Here is a 15362-nt window from a genome sequence, read left to right on the forward strand (position 1 = left end):
GTTGGGGTTTGGATTCTGTTGTTGGGATTTGGATTCTATTGTTGGGATTTGGATTACTGGTGTTGGGATTCGGATTCTGTTGTTGAGATTTGGATTCTGTTTGTGGGATTTGGATTCTGTTGTTGAGATTTGGATTTCTGGTGTTGGGATTTGGATTACTGGTGTTGGGATTTGGATTCTGTTGTTGGGATTTGGATTCTTTTGTTGAGATTTGGATTACTGGTGTTGGGATTTGGATTCTGTTGTTGAGATTTGGATTTCTGGTATTGGGATTTGGATTACTGGTGTTGGGATTTGGATTCTGGTGTTGGGATTTTGATTACTGGTGTTGGGAATTGGATTACTGGTTTTGAGATTTGGATTACTGGTGTTGGGATTTGGATTACTTGTTTTGGGATTTGGATTACTGGTGTTGGGATTTGGAGTACTGGTGTTGAGATTTGGATTACTGGCGTCGGGATTTGAATTACTGGTTTGGGGATTTGGATTACTGGTGTTGGGATTTTAATTACTGGTGTTGGGATTTGGATTTCTGGTGTTGGGATTTGGATTACTGGTGTTGGGATTTGGATTCTGTTGTTGGGATTTGGATTCTTTTGTTGAGATTTGGATTACAGGTGTTGGGATTTGGATTCTGTTGTTGAGATTTGGATTTCTGGTATTGGGATTTGGATTACTGGTGTTGGGATTTGGATTCTGGTGTTGGGATTTTGATTACTGGTGTTGGGATTTGGATTACTGGTTTTGAGATTTGGATTACTGGTGTTGGGATTTGGATTACTTGTTTTGGGATTTGGATTGCTGGTGTTGGGTTTTGGAGTACTGGTGTTGAGATTTGGATTACTGGCGTCGGGATTTGAATTACTGGTTTGGGGATTTGGATTACTGGTGTTGGGATTTTAATTACTGGTGTTGGGATTTGGATTTCTGGTGTTGGGATTTGGATTACTGGTGTTGAGATTTGGATTCTGTTGTTGGGATTTGGATTCTTTTGTTGAGATTTGGATTACAGGTGTTGGGATTTGGATTCTTTTGTTGAGATTTGGATTTCTGGTGTTGGGATTTGGATTACTGGTGTTGGGATTTGGATTCTGGTGTTGGGATTTTGATTACTGGTGTTGGGATTTGGATTACTGGTTTTGAGATTTGGATTACTGGTGTTGGGATTTGGATTACTTGTTTTGGGATTTGGATTACTGGTGTTGGGATTTTAATTACTGGTGTTGGGACTTGGATTCTGTTGTTGGGACTTGGATTCTGTTGTTGAGGTTTAGATTACTGTTGTTCAGATTTGGATTACTGGCATTGGGATTTGGATTTCTGGTGTTGTGATTTGGATTCTATTGTTGGGATTTGGATTCTGTTGTTGGGATTTGGATTCTGTTGTTGGGATTTGGATTACTGGTGTTGGGATTTGGATTCTGTTGTTGCGATTTGGATTCTGTTGTTGGGATTTGGATTACTGGTGTTGGAATTTGGATTCTGTTGTTGAGATTTGGATTTCTGGTGTTGGGATTTGGATTACTGGTGTTGGGATTTGGATTCTGTTGTTGGGATTTGGAATCTGTTGTTGGGATTTGGATTACTGGTGTTGGGATTTGGATTCTGTTGTTGAGATTTGGATTACTGGTGTTGGGATTTGGATTCTGTTGTTGAGATGTGGATTCTGTAGTTGGGATTTGGATTCTGTTGTTGGGATTTGGATTTCTGGTGTTGGGATTTGGATTACTGGTTTTGGGATTTGGATTCTGTTGTTGGGATTTGGATTCTGTTGTTGGGATTTGGATTCTATTGTCGGTATTTGGATTACTGGTGTTGGGATTCGGATTCAGTTGTTGAGATTTGGATTCTGTTGTTGGGATTTGGATTCTGTTGTTGAGATTTAGATTACTGGTGTTGAGATTTGGATTACTGGCGTTGGGATTTGGATTTCTGGTGTTGGGATTTGCATTCTATTGTTGGGATTTGGATTCTGTTGTTGGGATTTGGATTACTGGTGTTTGGATTTGGTTTCTGTTGTTGAGATTTTGATTTCTGGTGTTGGGATTTGGATTACTGGTGTTGGGATTTTGATTCTGGTGTTGGGATTTTGATTACTGGTGTTGGGATTTGGATTAATGGTTTTGGGATTTGGATTCTGTTGTTGGGATTTGGATTCTGGTGTTGGGATTTGGATTACTGGGGTTGGGATTTGGATTTCTGTGTTGGGATTTGGATTACTGGTGTTGGGATTTGGATTACTGGTGTTGGGATTTGGATTACTGGTGTTGGGATTTGGATTAGTCATGTTGGGATTTGAATTACTGGTGTTGGGATTTGGATTTCTGGTGTTGGGATTTGGATTACTGGTGTTGGGATTTGGATTAGTGTTGTCGAGATTTGGATTTCTGGTGTTGGAATTTGGATTACTGGTGTTGGGATTTGGATTCCGTTGTTGGGATTTGGATTCTGTTGTTGGGATTTGGATTACTGGTGTTGGGATTTGGATTCTATTGTTGGGATTTGGATTCTATTGTTGGGATTTTGATTACTGGTGTTGGGATTCGGATTCTGTTGTTGAGATTTGGATTCTGTTGTTGGGATTTGGATTCTGTTGTTGAGATTTAGATTACTGTTGTTGAGATTTGGATTACTGGCATTGGGATTTGGATTTCTGGTGTTGGGATTTGGATTCTATTGTTGGGATTTGGATTCTGTTGTTGGGATTTGGATTCTGTTGTTGGGATTTGGATTACTGGTGTTGGGATTTGGATTCTGTTGTTGGGATTTGGATTCTATTGTTGGGATTTGGATTACTGGTGTTGGGATTCGGATTCTGTTGTTGAGATTTGGATTCTGTTTGTGGGATTTGGATTCTGTTGTTGAGATTTGGATTTCTGGTGCTGGGATTTGGATTACTGGTGTTGGGATTTGGATTCTGTTGTTGGGATTTGGATTCTGTTGTTGAGATTTGGATTACTGGTGTTGGGATTTGGATTCTGTTGTTGAGGTTTGGATTTCTGGTATTGGGATTTGGATTACTGGTGTTGGGATTTGGATTCTGTTGTTGGGATTTTGATTAATGGTGTTGGGATTTGGATTACTGGTTTTGAGATTTGGATTACTGGTGTTGGGATTTGGATTACTGGTTTTGGGATTTGGATTACTGGTGTTGGGATTTGGAGTACTGGTGTTGAGATTTGGATTACTGGTGTCGGGATTTGAATTACTGGTTTGGGGATTTGGATTACTGGTGTTGGGATTTTAATTACTGTTGTTGGGATTTGGATTCTGGTGTTGGGATTCGGATTACTGGTGTTGGGATTTGGATTACTGGTGTTCGGATTTGGATTTCTGGTGTTGGAATTTGGATTGCTGGTGTTGGGATTTGGATTACTGGTGTTGGGATTTGGATGACTGGTGTTGGGATTTGGATTAGTCATGTTGGGATTTGGATTACTGGTGTTGGGATTTGGATTTCTGGTGTTGGGATTTGGATTACTGGTGTTGGGATTTGGATTACTGTTGTTGAGATTTGGAATTCTGGTGTTGGGATTTGGATTACTGGTGTTGGGATTTGGATTCTGTGGTTGGGAATTGGATTCTGTTGTTGGGATTTGGATTTCTGGTGTTGGGATTTGGATTCTGTTGTTGAGATTTGGATTCTGTGGTTGGGATTTGGATTCTGTTGTTGAGATTTGGATTACTGGTGTTGGGATTTGGATTCTGTTGTTGAGAGTTGGATTCTGTGGTTGGGATTTGGATTACTGGTGTTTGGATTTGGATTCTGTTGTTGGGATTTGGGTTCTGTTGTAGGGATTTGGATTACTGGTGTTGGGTTTTGGATTCTGTTGTTGGGATTTGGATTCTATTGTTGGGATTTGGATTACTGGTGTTGGGATTCGGATTCTGTTGTTGAGATTTGGATTCTGTTGTTGGGACTTGGATTCTGTTGTTGAGATTTAGATTACTGGTGTTGAGATTTGGATTACTGGCATTGGGATTTGGATTTCTGGTGTTGGGATTTGGATTCTATTGTTGGGATTTGGATTCTGTTGTTGGGATTTGGATTCTGTTGTTGGGATTTGGATTACTGGTGTTGGGATTTGGATTCTGTTTTTGTGATTTGGATTATGTTGTTGGGATTTGGATTACTGGTGCTGGGATTTGGATTCTGTTGCTGAGATTTGGATTTCTGGTGTTGGGATTTGGATTACTGGTGTTGGGATTTGGATTCTGTTGGGATTTGGATTACTGGTGTTGGGATTTGGATTACTGGTGTTGAGATTTGGATTACTGGTGTCGGGATTTGAATTACTGGTTTGGGGATTTGGATTACTGGTGTTGGGATTTTAATTACTGGTGTTGGGATTTGGATTCTGGTGTTGGGATTTGGATTACTGTTGTTGGGATTTGGATTTCTGGTGTTGGGATTTGGATTACTGGTGTTGGGATTTGGATTACTGGTGTTGGGATTTGGATTACTGGTGTTGGGATTTGGATTAGTCGTGTTGGGATTTGGATTACTGGTGTTGCGATTTGGATTTCTGGTGTTGGGATTTGGATTACTGGTGTTGGGATTTGGATTACTGGTGCTGGGATTTGGATTCTGTGGTGGGGATTTGGATTCTGTTGTTGGGATTTGGATTTCTGGTGTTGCGATTTGGATTACTGGTGTTGGGATTTGGATTCTGTTGTTGGGATTTGGATTCTGTTGTGGGGATTTGGATTACTGGTGTTGGGATTTGGATTCTGTTGTTGAGATTTGGATTCTATTGTTGGGATTTGGATAACTGTTGTTGGGATTTGGATTCTGTTGTTGAGATTTGGATTACTAGTGTTGGGATTTGGATTCTGTTGTTGAGATTTGGATTACTGGTGTTGGGATTTGGATTCTATTGTTGGGATTTGGATTTCTGGTGTTGGGATTTGGATTACTGGTGCTGGGATTTGGATTCTGTTGTTGAGATTTGGATTCTGTTGTTGGGATTTGGATTACTGGTGTTGGGATTTGGATTCTGTTGTTGAGATTTGGATTTCTGCTGTTGGGATTTGGATTACTGGTGTTGGGATTTGGATTCTGTTGTTGGGATTTGGATTCTGTTGTTGGGATTTGGATTATTGGTGTTGGGATTTGGATTCTGTTGTTGAGATTTGGATTACTGGTGTTGGGATTTGGATTTTGCTGTTGAGATTTGGATTAATGGTGTTGGGATTTGGATTCTGTTGTTGAGATTTGGATTACTGGTGTTGGGATTTGGATTCTGTTGTTGAGATGTGGATTCTGTTGTTGGGATTTGGATTCTGTTGTTGGGATTTGGATTTCTGGTGTTGGGATTTGGATTACTGGTGTTGGGATTTGGATTCCATTGTTGGGATTTGGATTCTGTTGTTGGGATTTGGATTACTGGTGTTGGGATTTGAATTCTGTTGTTGGGATTTGGATTCTATTGTTGGGATTTGGATTACTGGTGTTGGGATTCGGATTCTGTTGTTGAGATTTGGATTCTGTTGTTGGGATTTGGATTCTGTTGTTGAGATTTAGATTACTGGTGTTGAGATTTGGATTACTGGTGTTGAGATTTGGATTTCTGGTGTTGGGATTTGGATTCTATTGTTGGGATTTGGATTCTGTTGTTGGGATTTGGATTCTGTTGTTGGGATTTGGAATACTGGGGTTGGAATTTTGATTCTGTTGTTGAGATTTGGATTCTGTTGGGATTTGGATTACTGGTGTTGGGATTTGGATTCTGTTGTTGAGATTTGGATTTCTGGTGTTGGGATTTAGATTACTGGTCTTGGGATTTGGATTCTGTTGGGATTTGGATTCTGTTGTTGGGATTTGGATTACTGGTGTTGGGATTTGGATTCTGTTGTTCAGATATGCATTCTGTTGTTGGGATTTGGATTCTGTTGTTGGGATTTGTATTTCTGGTGTTGGGATTTGGATTACTGGTGTTGGGATTTGGATTCTGTCGTTGAGATTTGGATTCTGTTGTTGAGATTTAGATTACTGGTGTTGGGATTTGGATTCTGTTGTTGGGATTTGGATACTATTGTTGGGATTTGGATTACTGGTGTTGAGATTTGGATTACTGGTGTCGGGATTTGAATTACTGGTTAGGGGATTTGGATTACTGGTGTTGGGATTTTAATTACTGGTGTTGGGATTTGGATTCTGGTGTTGGGATTTGGATTACTGGTGTTGGGATTTGGATTACTGGTGTTGGGATTTGGATTTCTGGTGTTGGGATTTGGATTACTGGTGTTGGGATTTGGATTACTGGTGTTGGGATTTGGATTACTGGTGTTGGGATTTGGATTAGTCATGTTGGGATTTGGATTACTGGTGTTGCGATTTGGATTTCTGGTGTTGGGATTTGGATTACTGGTGTTGGGATTTGGGTTACTGGTGCTGGGATTTGGATTCTGTGGTGGGGATTTGGATTCTGTTGTTGGGATTTGGATTTCTGGTGTTGCGATTTGGATTACTGGTGTTGGGATTTGGATTCTGTTGTTGGGATTTGGATTCTGTTGTGGGGATTTGGATTACTGGTGTTGGGATTTGGATTCTGTTGTTGAGATTTGGATTCTATTGTTGGGATTTGGATAACTGTTGTTGGGATTTGGATTCTGTTGTTGAGATTTGGAGTACTAGTGTTGGGATTTGGATTCTGTTGTTGAGATTTGGATTTCTGGTGTTGTGATTTGGATTACTGATGTTGGGATTTGGATTCTGTTGTTGAGATTTGGATTCTGTTGTTGGGATTTTGATTCTGTTGTTGAGATTTGGATTACTGGTGTTGGGATTTGGATTCTATTGTTGGGATTTGGATTTCTGGTGTTGGGATTTGGATTACTGGTGCTGGGATTTGGATTCTGTTGTTGAGATTTGGATTCTGTTGTTGGGATTTGGATTACTGGTGTTGGGATTTGGATTCTGTTGTTGGGATTTGGATTCTGTTGTTGGGATTTGGATTACTGGTGTTGGGATTTGGATTCTGTTGTTGAGATTTGGATTACTGGTGTTGGGATTTGGATTTTGCTGTTGAGATTTGGATTAATGGTGTTGGGATTTGGATTCTGTTGTTGAGATTTGGATTACTGGTGTTGAGATTTGGATTCTGTTGTTGAGATGTGGATTCTGTTGTTGGGATTTGGATTCTGTTGTTGGGATTTGGATTTCTGGTGTTGAGATTTGGATTACTGGTGTTGGGATTTGGATTCCGTTGTTGGGATTTGGATTCTGTTGTTGGGATTTGAATTACTGGTGTTGGGATTTGGATTCTGTTGTTGGGATTTGGATTCTATTGTTGGGATTTGGATTACTGGTGTTGGGATTCGGATTCTGTTGTTGAGATTTGGATTATGTTGTTGGGATTTGGATTCTGTTGTTGAGATTTAGATTACTGGTGTTGAGATTTGGATTACTGGCGTTGAGATTTGGATTTCTGGTGTTGGGATTTGGATTCTATTGTTGGGATTTGGATTCTGTTGTTGGGATTTGGATTCTGTTGTTGGGATTTGGAATACTGGTGTTGGGATTTTGATTCTGTTGTTGAGATTTGGATTCTGTTGGGATTTGGATTACTGGTGTTGGGATTTGGATTCTGTTGTTGAGATTTGGATTTCTGGTGTTGGGATTTAGATTACTGGTCTTGGGATTTGGATTCTGTTGGGATTTGGATTCTGTTGTTGGGATTTGGATTACTGGTGTTGGCATTTGGATTCTGTTGTTCAGATATGCATCCTGTTGTTGGGATTTGGATTCTGTTGTTGGGATTTGCATTTCTGGTGTTGGGATTTGGATTACTGGTGTTGGGATTTGGATTCTGTCGTTGAGATTTGGATTCTGTTGTTGGGATTTAGATTACTGGTGTTGGGATTTGGATTCTGTTGTTGGGATTTGGATTCTATTGTTGGGATTTGGATTACTGGTGTTGAGATTTGGATTACTGGTGTCGGGATTTGAATTACTGGTTTGGGGATTTGGATTACTGGTGTTGGGATTTTAATTACTGGTGTTGGGATTTGGATTCTGGTGTTGGGATTTGGATTACTGGTGTTGGGATTTGGATTAGTCATGTTGGGATTTGGATTACTGGTTTTGGGTTGTGGATTTCTGGTGTTGGGATTTGGATTACTGGTGTTGGTATTTGGATTACTGTTGTTGAGATTTGGAATTCTGGTGTTGGGATTTGGATTACTGGTGTTGGGATTTGAATTCTGTGGTTGGGAATTGGATTCTGTTGTTGGGATTTGGATTTCTGGTGTTGGGATTTGGATTCTGCTGCTGAGATTTGGATTCTGTGGTTGGGATTTGGATTCTGTTGTTGAGATTTGGATTACTGGTGTTGGGATTTGGATTCTGTTGTTGAGATTTGGATTCTGTGGTTGGGATTGGATTCTGCTGTTGGGATTTGGATTTCAGATGTTGGGATTCGGATTCTCTTGTTGAGATTTGGATTCTGTTGTTGGGACTTGGATTCTGTTGTTGAGATTTAGATTACTGGTGTTGGGATTCGGATTCTCTTGTTGAGATTTGGATTCTGTGGTTGGGATTTGGATTCTGCTGTTGGGATTTGGATTTCAGATGTTGGGATTCGGATTCTGTTGTTGAGATTTGGATTCTGTGGTTGGGATTTGGATTCTGCTGTTGGGATTTGGATTACTGGTGTTGGGATTCGGATTCTCTTGTTGAGATTTGGATTCTGTTGTTGGGACTTGGATTCTGTTGTTGAGATTTAGATTACTGGTGTTGAGATTTGGATTACTGGCATTGGGATTTGGATTTTTGGTGTTGGGATTTGGATTCTTTGTTGGGATTTGGATTCTGTTGTTGGGATTTGGATTCTGTTGTTGGGATTTGGATTACTGGTGTTGGGATTTGGATTCTGTTGTTGCGATTTGGATTCTGTTGTTGGGATTTGGATTACTGGTGTTGGGATTTGGATTCTGTTGTTGAGATTTGGATTTCTGGTGTTGGGATTTCGATTACTGGTGTTGGGATTTGGATTCTGTTGTTGGGATTTGGAATCTGTTGTTGTGATTTGGATTACTGGTGTTGGGATTTGGATTCTGTTGTTGAGATTTGGATTGCTGGTGTTGGGATTTTGATTCTGTTGTTGAGATGTGGATTCTGTTGTTGGGATTTGGACTCTGTTGTTGGGATTTGGATTTCTGGTGTTGGGATTTGGATTACTGGTGTTGGGATTTGCATTCTGTTGTTGAGATTTGGATTTCTGGTATTGGGATTTGGATTACTGGTGTTGGGATTTTAATTACTGGTGTTGGGATTTGGATTTCTGGTGTTGGGATTTGGATTACTGGTGTTGGGATTTGGATTCTGTTGTTGGGATTTGGATTCTTTTGTTGAGATTTGGATTACAGGTGTTGGGATTTGGATTCTTTTGTTGAGATTTGGATTTCTGGTATTGGGATTTGGATTACTGGTGTTGGGATTTGGATTCTGGTGTTGGGATTTTGATTACTGGTGTTGGGATTTGGATTACTGGTTTTGAGATTTGGATTACTGGTGTTGGGATTTGGATTACTTGTTTTGGTATTTGGATTACTGGTGTTGGGATTTGGAGTACTGGTGTTGAGATTTGGATTACTGGCGTCGGGATTTGAATTACTGGTTTGGGGATTTGGATTACTGGTGTTGGGATTTTAATTACTGGTGTTGGGATTTGGATTCTGTTGTTGGGACTTGGATTCTGTAGTTGAGGTTTAGATTACTGTTGTTCAGATTTGGATTACTGGCATTGGGATTTGGATTTCTGGTGTTGTGATTTGGATTCTATTGTTGGGATTTGGATTCTGTTGTTGGGATTTGGATTCTGTTGTTGGGATTTGGATTACTGGTGTTGGGATTTGGATTCTGTTGTTGCGATTTGGATTCTGTTGTTGGGATTTGGATTACTGGTGTTGGGATTTGGATTCTGTTGTTGAGATTTGGATTTCTGGTGTTGGGATTTGGATTACTGGTGTTGGAATTTGGATTCTGTTGTTGGGATTTGGAATCTGTTTTTGGGATTTGGATTACTGGTGTTGGGATTTGGATTCTGTTGTTGAGATTTGGATTACTGGTGTTGGGATTTGGATTCTGTTGTTGAGATGTGGATTCTGTTGTTGGGATTTGGATTCTGTTGTTGGGATTTGGATTTCTGGTGTTGGGATTTGGATTACTGGTGTTGGGATTTGGATTCTGTTGTTGGGATTTGGATTCTGTTGTTGGGATTTGGATTCTATTGTCGGTATTTGGATTACTGGTGTTGGGATTCGGATTCAGTTGTTGAGATTTGGATTCTGTTGTTGGGATTTGGATTACTGGTGTTGGGATTTGGTTTCTGTTGTTGAGATTTGGATTTCTGGTGTTGGGATTTGGATTACTGGTGTTGGGATTTTGATTCTGGTGTTGGGATTTTGATTACTGGTGTTGGGATTTGGATTACTGGTTTTGGGATTTGGATTCTGTTGTTGGGATTTGGATTCTGGTGTTGGGATTTGGATTACTGGTGTTGGGATTTGGATTACTGGGGTTGGGATTTGGATTTCTGTGTTGGGATTTGGATTACTGGTGTTGGGATTTGGATTACTGGTGTTGGGATTTGGATTACTGGTGTTGGGATTTGGATTAGTCATGTTGGGATTTGAATTACTGGTGTTGGGATTTGGATTTCTGGTGTTGGGATTTGGATTACTGGTGTTGGGATTTGGATTAGTGTTGTAGAGATTTGGATTTCTGGTGTTGGGATTTGGATTTCTGGTGTTGGGATTTGGATTCCGTTGTTGGGATTTGGATTCTGTTGTTGGGATTTGGATTACTGGTGTTGGGATTTGGATTCTGTTGTTGGGATTTGGATTCTATTGTTGGGATTTGGATTACTGGTGTTGGGATTCGGATTCTGATGTTGAGATTTGGATTCTGTTGTTGGGATTTGGATTCTGTTGTTGAGATTTAGATTACTGGTGTTGAGATTTGGATTACTGGCGTTGGGATTTGGATTTCTGGTGTTGGGATTTGGATTCTATTGTTGGGATTTGGATTCTGTTGTTGGGATTTGGATTCTGTTGTTGGGATTTGGATTACTGGTGTTGGGATTTTGATTCTGTTGTTGAGATTTGGATTCTGTTGGGATTTGGATTACTGGTGTTGGGATTTGGATTCTGTTGTTGAGATTTGGATTTCTGGTGTTGGGATTTAGATTACTGGTGTTGGGATTTGGATTCTGTTGGGATTTGGATTCTGTTGTTGGGATTTGGATTGCTGGTGTTGGGATTTGGATTCTGTTGTTGAGATGTGGATTCTGTTGTTGGGATTTGGATTCTGTTGTTGTGATTTGGATTTCTGGTGTTGGGATTTGGATTACTGGTGTTGGGATTTGGATTCTGTTGTTGGGATTTGGATTCTGTTGTTGGGATTTGGATTACTGGTGTTGGGATTTGGATTCTGTTGTTGGGATTTGGATTCTATTGTTGGGATTTTGATTACTGGTGTTGGGATTCGGATTCTGTTGTTGAGATTTGGATTCTGTTGTTGGGATTTGGATTCTGTTGTTGAGATTTAGATTACTGGTGTTGAGATTTGGATTACTGGCATTGGGATTTGGATTTCTGGTGTTGGGATTTGGATTCTATTGTTGGGATTTGGATTCTGTTGTTGGGATTTGGATTCTGTTGTTGGGATTTGGATTACTGGTGTTGGGATTTGGATTCTGTTGTTGGGATTTGGATTCTATTGTTGTGATTTGGATTACTGGTGTTGGGATTCGGATTCTGTTGTTGAGATTTGGATTCTGTTTGTGCGATTTGGATTCTGTTGTTGAGATTTGGATTTCTGGTGCTGGGATTTGGATTACTGGTGTTGGGATTTGGATTCTGTTGTTGGGATTTGGATTCTGTTGTTGAGATTTGGATTACTGGTGTTGGGATTTGGATTCTGTTGTTGAGGTTTGGATTTCTGGTATTGGGATTTGGATTACTGGTGTTGGGATTTGGATTCTGTTGTTGGGATTTTGATTACTGGTGTTGGGATTTGGATTACTGCTTTTGAGATTTGGATTACTGGTGTTGGGATTTGGATTACTGGTTTTGGGATTTGGATTACTGGTGTTGGGATTTGGAGTACTGGTGTTGAGATTTGGATTACTGGTGTCGGGATTTGAATTACTGGTTTGGGGATTTGGATTACTGGTGTTGGGATTTTAATTACTGGTGTTGGGATTTGGATTCTGGTGTTGGGATTTGGATTACTGGTGTTGGGATTTGGATTACTGGTGTTGGGATTTGTATTTCTGATGTTGGGATTTGGATTGCTGGTGTTGGGATTTGGATTACTGGTGTTGGGATTTGGATGACTGGTGTTGGGATTTGGATTAGTCATGTTGGGATTTGGATTACTGGTGTTGGGATTTGGATTTCTGGTGTTGGGATTTGGATTCTGTTGTTGAGATTTAGATTACTGGTGTTGAGATTTGGATTACTGGTGTTGGGATTTGGATTTCTGGTGTTGGGATTTGGATTCTATTGTTGGGATTTGGATTCTGTTGTTGGGATTTGGATTCTGTTGTTGGGATTTGGATTACTGGTGTTGGGATTTGGATTCTGTTGTTGGGATTTGGATTCTATTGTTGGGATTTGGATTACTGGTGTTGGGATTCGGATTCTGTTGTTGAGATTTGGATTCTGTTTGTGGGATTTGGATTCTGTTGTTGAGATTTGGATTTCTGGTGTTGGGATTTGGATTACTGGTGTTAGGATTTGGATTCTGTTGTTGGGATTTGGATTCTTTTGTTGAGATTTGGATTACTGGTGTTGGGATTTGGATTCTGTTGTTGAGATTTGGATTTCTGGTATTGGGATTTGGATTACTGGTGTTGGGATTTGGATTCTGGTGTTGGGATTTTGATTACTGGTGTTGGGATTTGGATTACTGGTTTTGAGATTTGGATTACTGGTGTTGGGATTTGGATTACTTGTTTTGGGATTTGGATTACTGGTGTTGGGATTTGGAGTACTGGTGTTGAGATTTGGATTACTGGCATCGGGATTTGAATTACTGGTTTGGGGATTTGGATTACTGGTGTTGGGATTTTAATTACTGGTGTTGGGATTTGGATTTCTGGTGTTGGGATTTGGATTACTGGTGTTGGGATTTGGATTCTGTTGTTGGGATTTTGATTCTTTTGTTGAGATTTGGATTACAGGTGTTGGGATTTGGATTCTGTTGTTGAGATTTGGATTTCTGGTATTGGGATTTGGATTACTGGTGTTGGGATTTGGATTCTGGTGTTGGGATTTTGATTACTGGTGTTGGGATTTGGATTACTGGTTTTGAGATTTGGATTACTGGTGTTGGGATTTGGATTACTTGTTTTGGGATTTGGATTGCTGGTGTTGGGATTTGGAGTACTGGTGTTAAGATTTGGATTACTGGCGTCGGGATTTGAATTACTGGTTTGGGGATTTGGATTACTGGTGTTGGGATTTTAATTACTGGTGTTGGGATTTGGATTTCTGGTGTTGGGATTTGGATTACTGGTGTTGGGATTTGGATTCTGTTGTTGGGATTTGGATTCTTTTGTTGAGATTTGGATTACAGGTGTTGGGATTTGGATTCTTTTGTTGAGATTTGGATTTCTGGTATTGGGATTTGGATTACTGGTGTTGGGATTTGGATTCTGGTGTTGGGATTTTGATTACTGGTGTTGGGATTTGGATTACTGGTTTTGAGATTTGGATTACTGGTGTTGGGATTTGGATTACTTGTTTTGGGATTTGGATGACTGGTGTTGGGATTTGGAGTACTGGTGTTGAGATTTGGATTACTGGCGTCGGGATATGAATTACTGGTTTGGGGATTTGGATTACTGGTGTTGGGATTTTAATTACTGGTGTTGGGATTTGGATTCTGTTGTTGGGACTTGGATTCTGTTGTTGAGGTTTAGATAACTGTTGTTCAGATTTGGATTACTGGCATTGGGATTTGGATTTCTGGTGTTGTGATTTGGATTCTATTGTTGGGATTTGGATTCTGTTGTTGGGATTTGGATTCTGTTGTTGGGATTTGGATTACTGGTGTTGGGATTTGGATTCTGTTGTTGCGATTTGGATTCTGTTGTTGGGATTTGGATTACTGGTGTTGGGATTCGGATTCTGTTGTTGAGATTTGGATTTCTGGTGTTGGGATTTGGATTACTGGTGTTGGGATTTGGATTCTGTTGTTGGGATTTGGAATCTGTTGTTGGGATTTGGATTACTGGTGTTGGGATTTGGATTCTGTTGTTGAGATTTGGATTACTGGTGTTGGGATTTGGATTCTGTTGTTGAGATGTGGATTCTGTTGTTGGGATTTGGATTCTGTTGTTGGGATTTGGATTTCTGGTGTTGGGATTTGGATTACTGGTGTTGGGATTTGGATTCTGTTGTTGGGATTTGGATTCTGTTGTTGGGATTTGGATTCTATTGTCGGTATTTGGATTACTGGTGTTGGGATTCGGATTCAGTTGTTGAGATTTGGATTCGATTGTTGGGATTTGGATTCTGTTGTTGAGATGTGGATTCTGTTGTTGGGATTTGGATTCTGTTGTTGTGATTTGGATTTCTGGTGTTGGGATTTGGATTACTGGTGTTGGGATTTGGATTCTGTTGTTGGGATTTGGATTCTGTTTTTGGGATTTGGATTACTGGTGTTGGGATTTGGATTCTGTTGTTGGGATTTGGATTCTATTGTTGGGATTTTGATTACTGGTGTTGGGATTCGGATTCTGTTGTTGAGATTTGGATTCTGTTGTTGGGATTTGGATTCTGTTGTTGAGATTTAGATTACTGGTGTTGAGATTTGGATTACTGGCATTGGGATTTGGATTTCTGGTGTTGGGATTTGGATTCTATTGTTGGGATTTGGATTCTGTTGTTGGGATTTGGATTCTGTTGTTGGGATTTGGATTACTGGTGTTGGGATTTGGATTCTGATGTTGGGATTTGGATTCTATTGTTGTGATTTGGATTACTGGTGTTGGGATTCGGATTCTGTTGTTGAGATTTGGATTCTGTTTGTGCGATTTGGATTCTGTTGTTGAGATTTGGATTTCTGGTGCTGGGATTTGGATTACTGGTGTTGGGATTTGGATTCTGTTGTTGGGATTTGGATTCTGTTGTTGAGATTTGGATTACTGGTGTTGGGATTTGGATTCTGTTGTTGAGGTTTGGATTTCTGGTATTGGGATTTGGATTACTGGTGTTGGGATTTGGATTCTGTTGTTGGGATTTTGATTACTGGTGTTGGGATTTGGATTACTGGTTTTGAGATTTGGATTACTGATGTTGGGATTTGGATTACTGGTTTTGGGATTTGGATTACTGGTGTTGGGATTTGG

Source organism: Somniosus microcephalus, chromosome 3 (genome assembly GCF_052327205.1).
Source record: "Somniosus microcephalus isolate GS21.2 chromosome 3, FLI_Smic_1.0, whole genome shotgun sequence".
In the NCBI taxonomy this organism is placed as follows: Eukaryota; Metazoa; Chordata; class Chondrichthyes; order Squaliformes; family Somniosidae; genus Somniosus; species Somniosus microcephalus.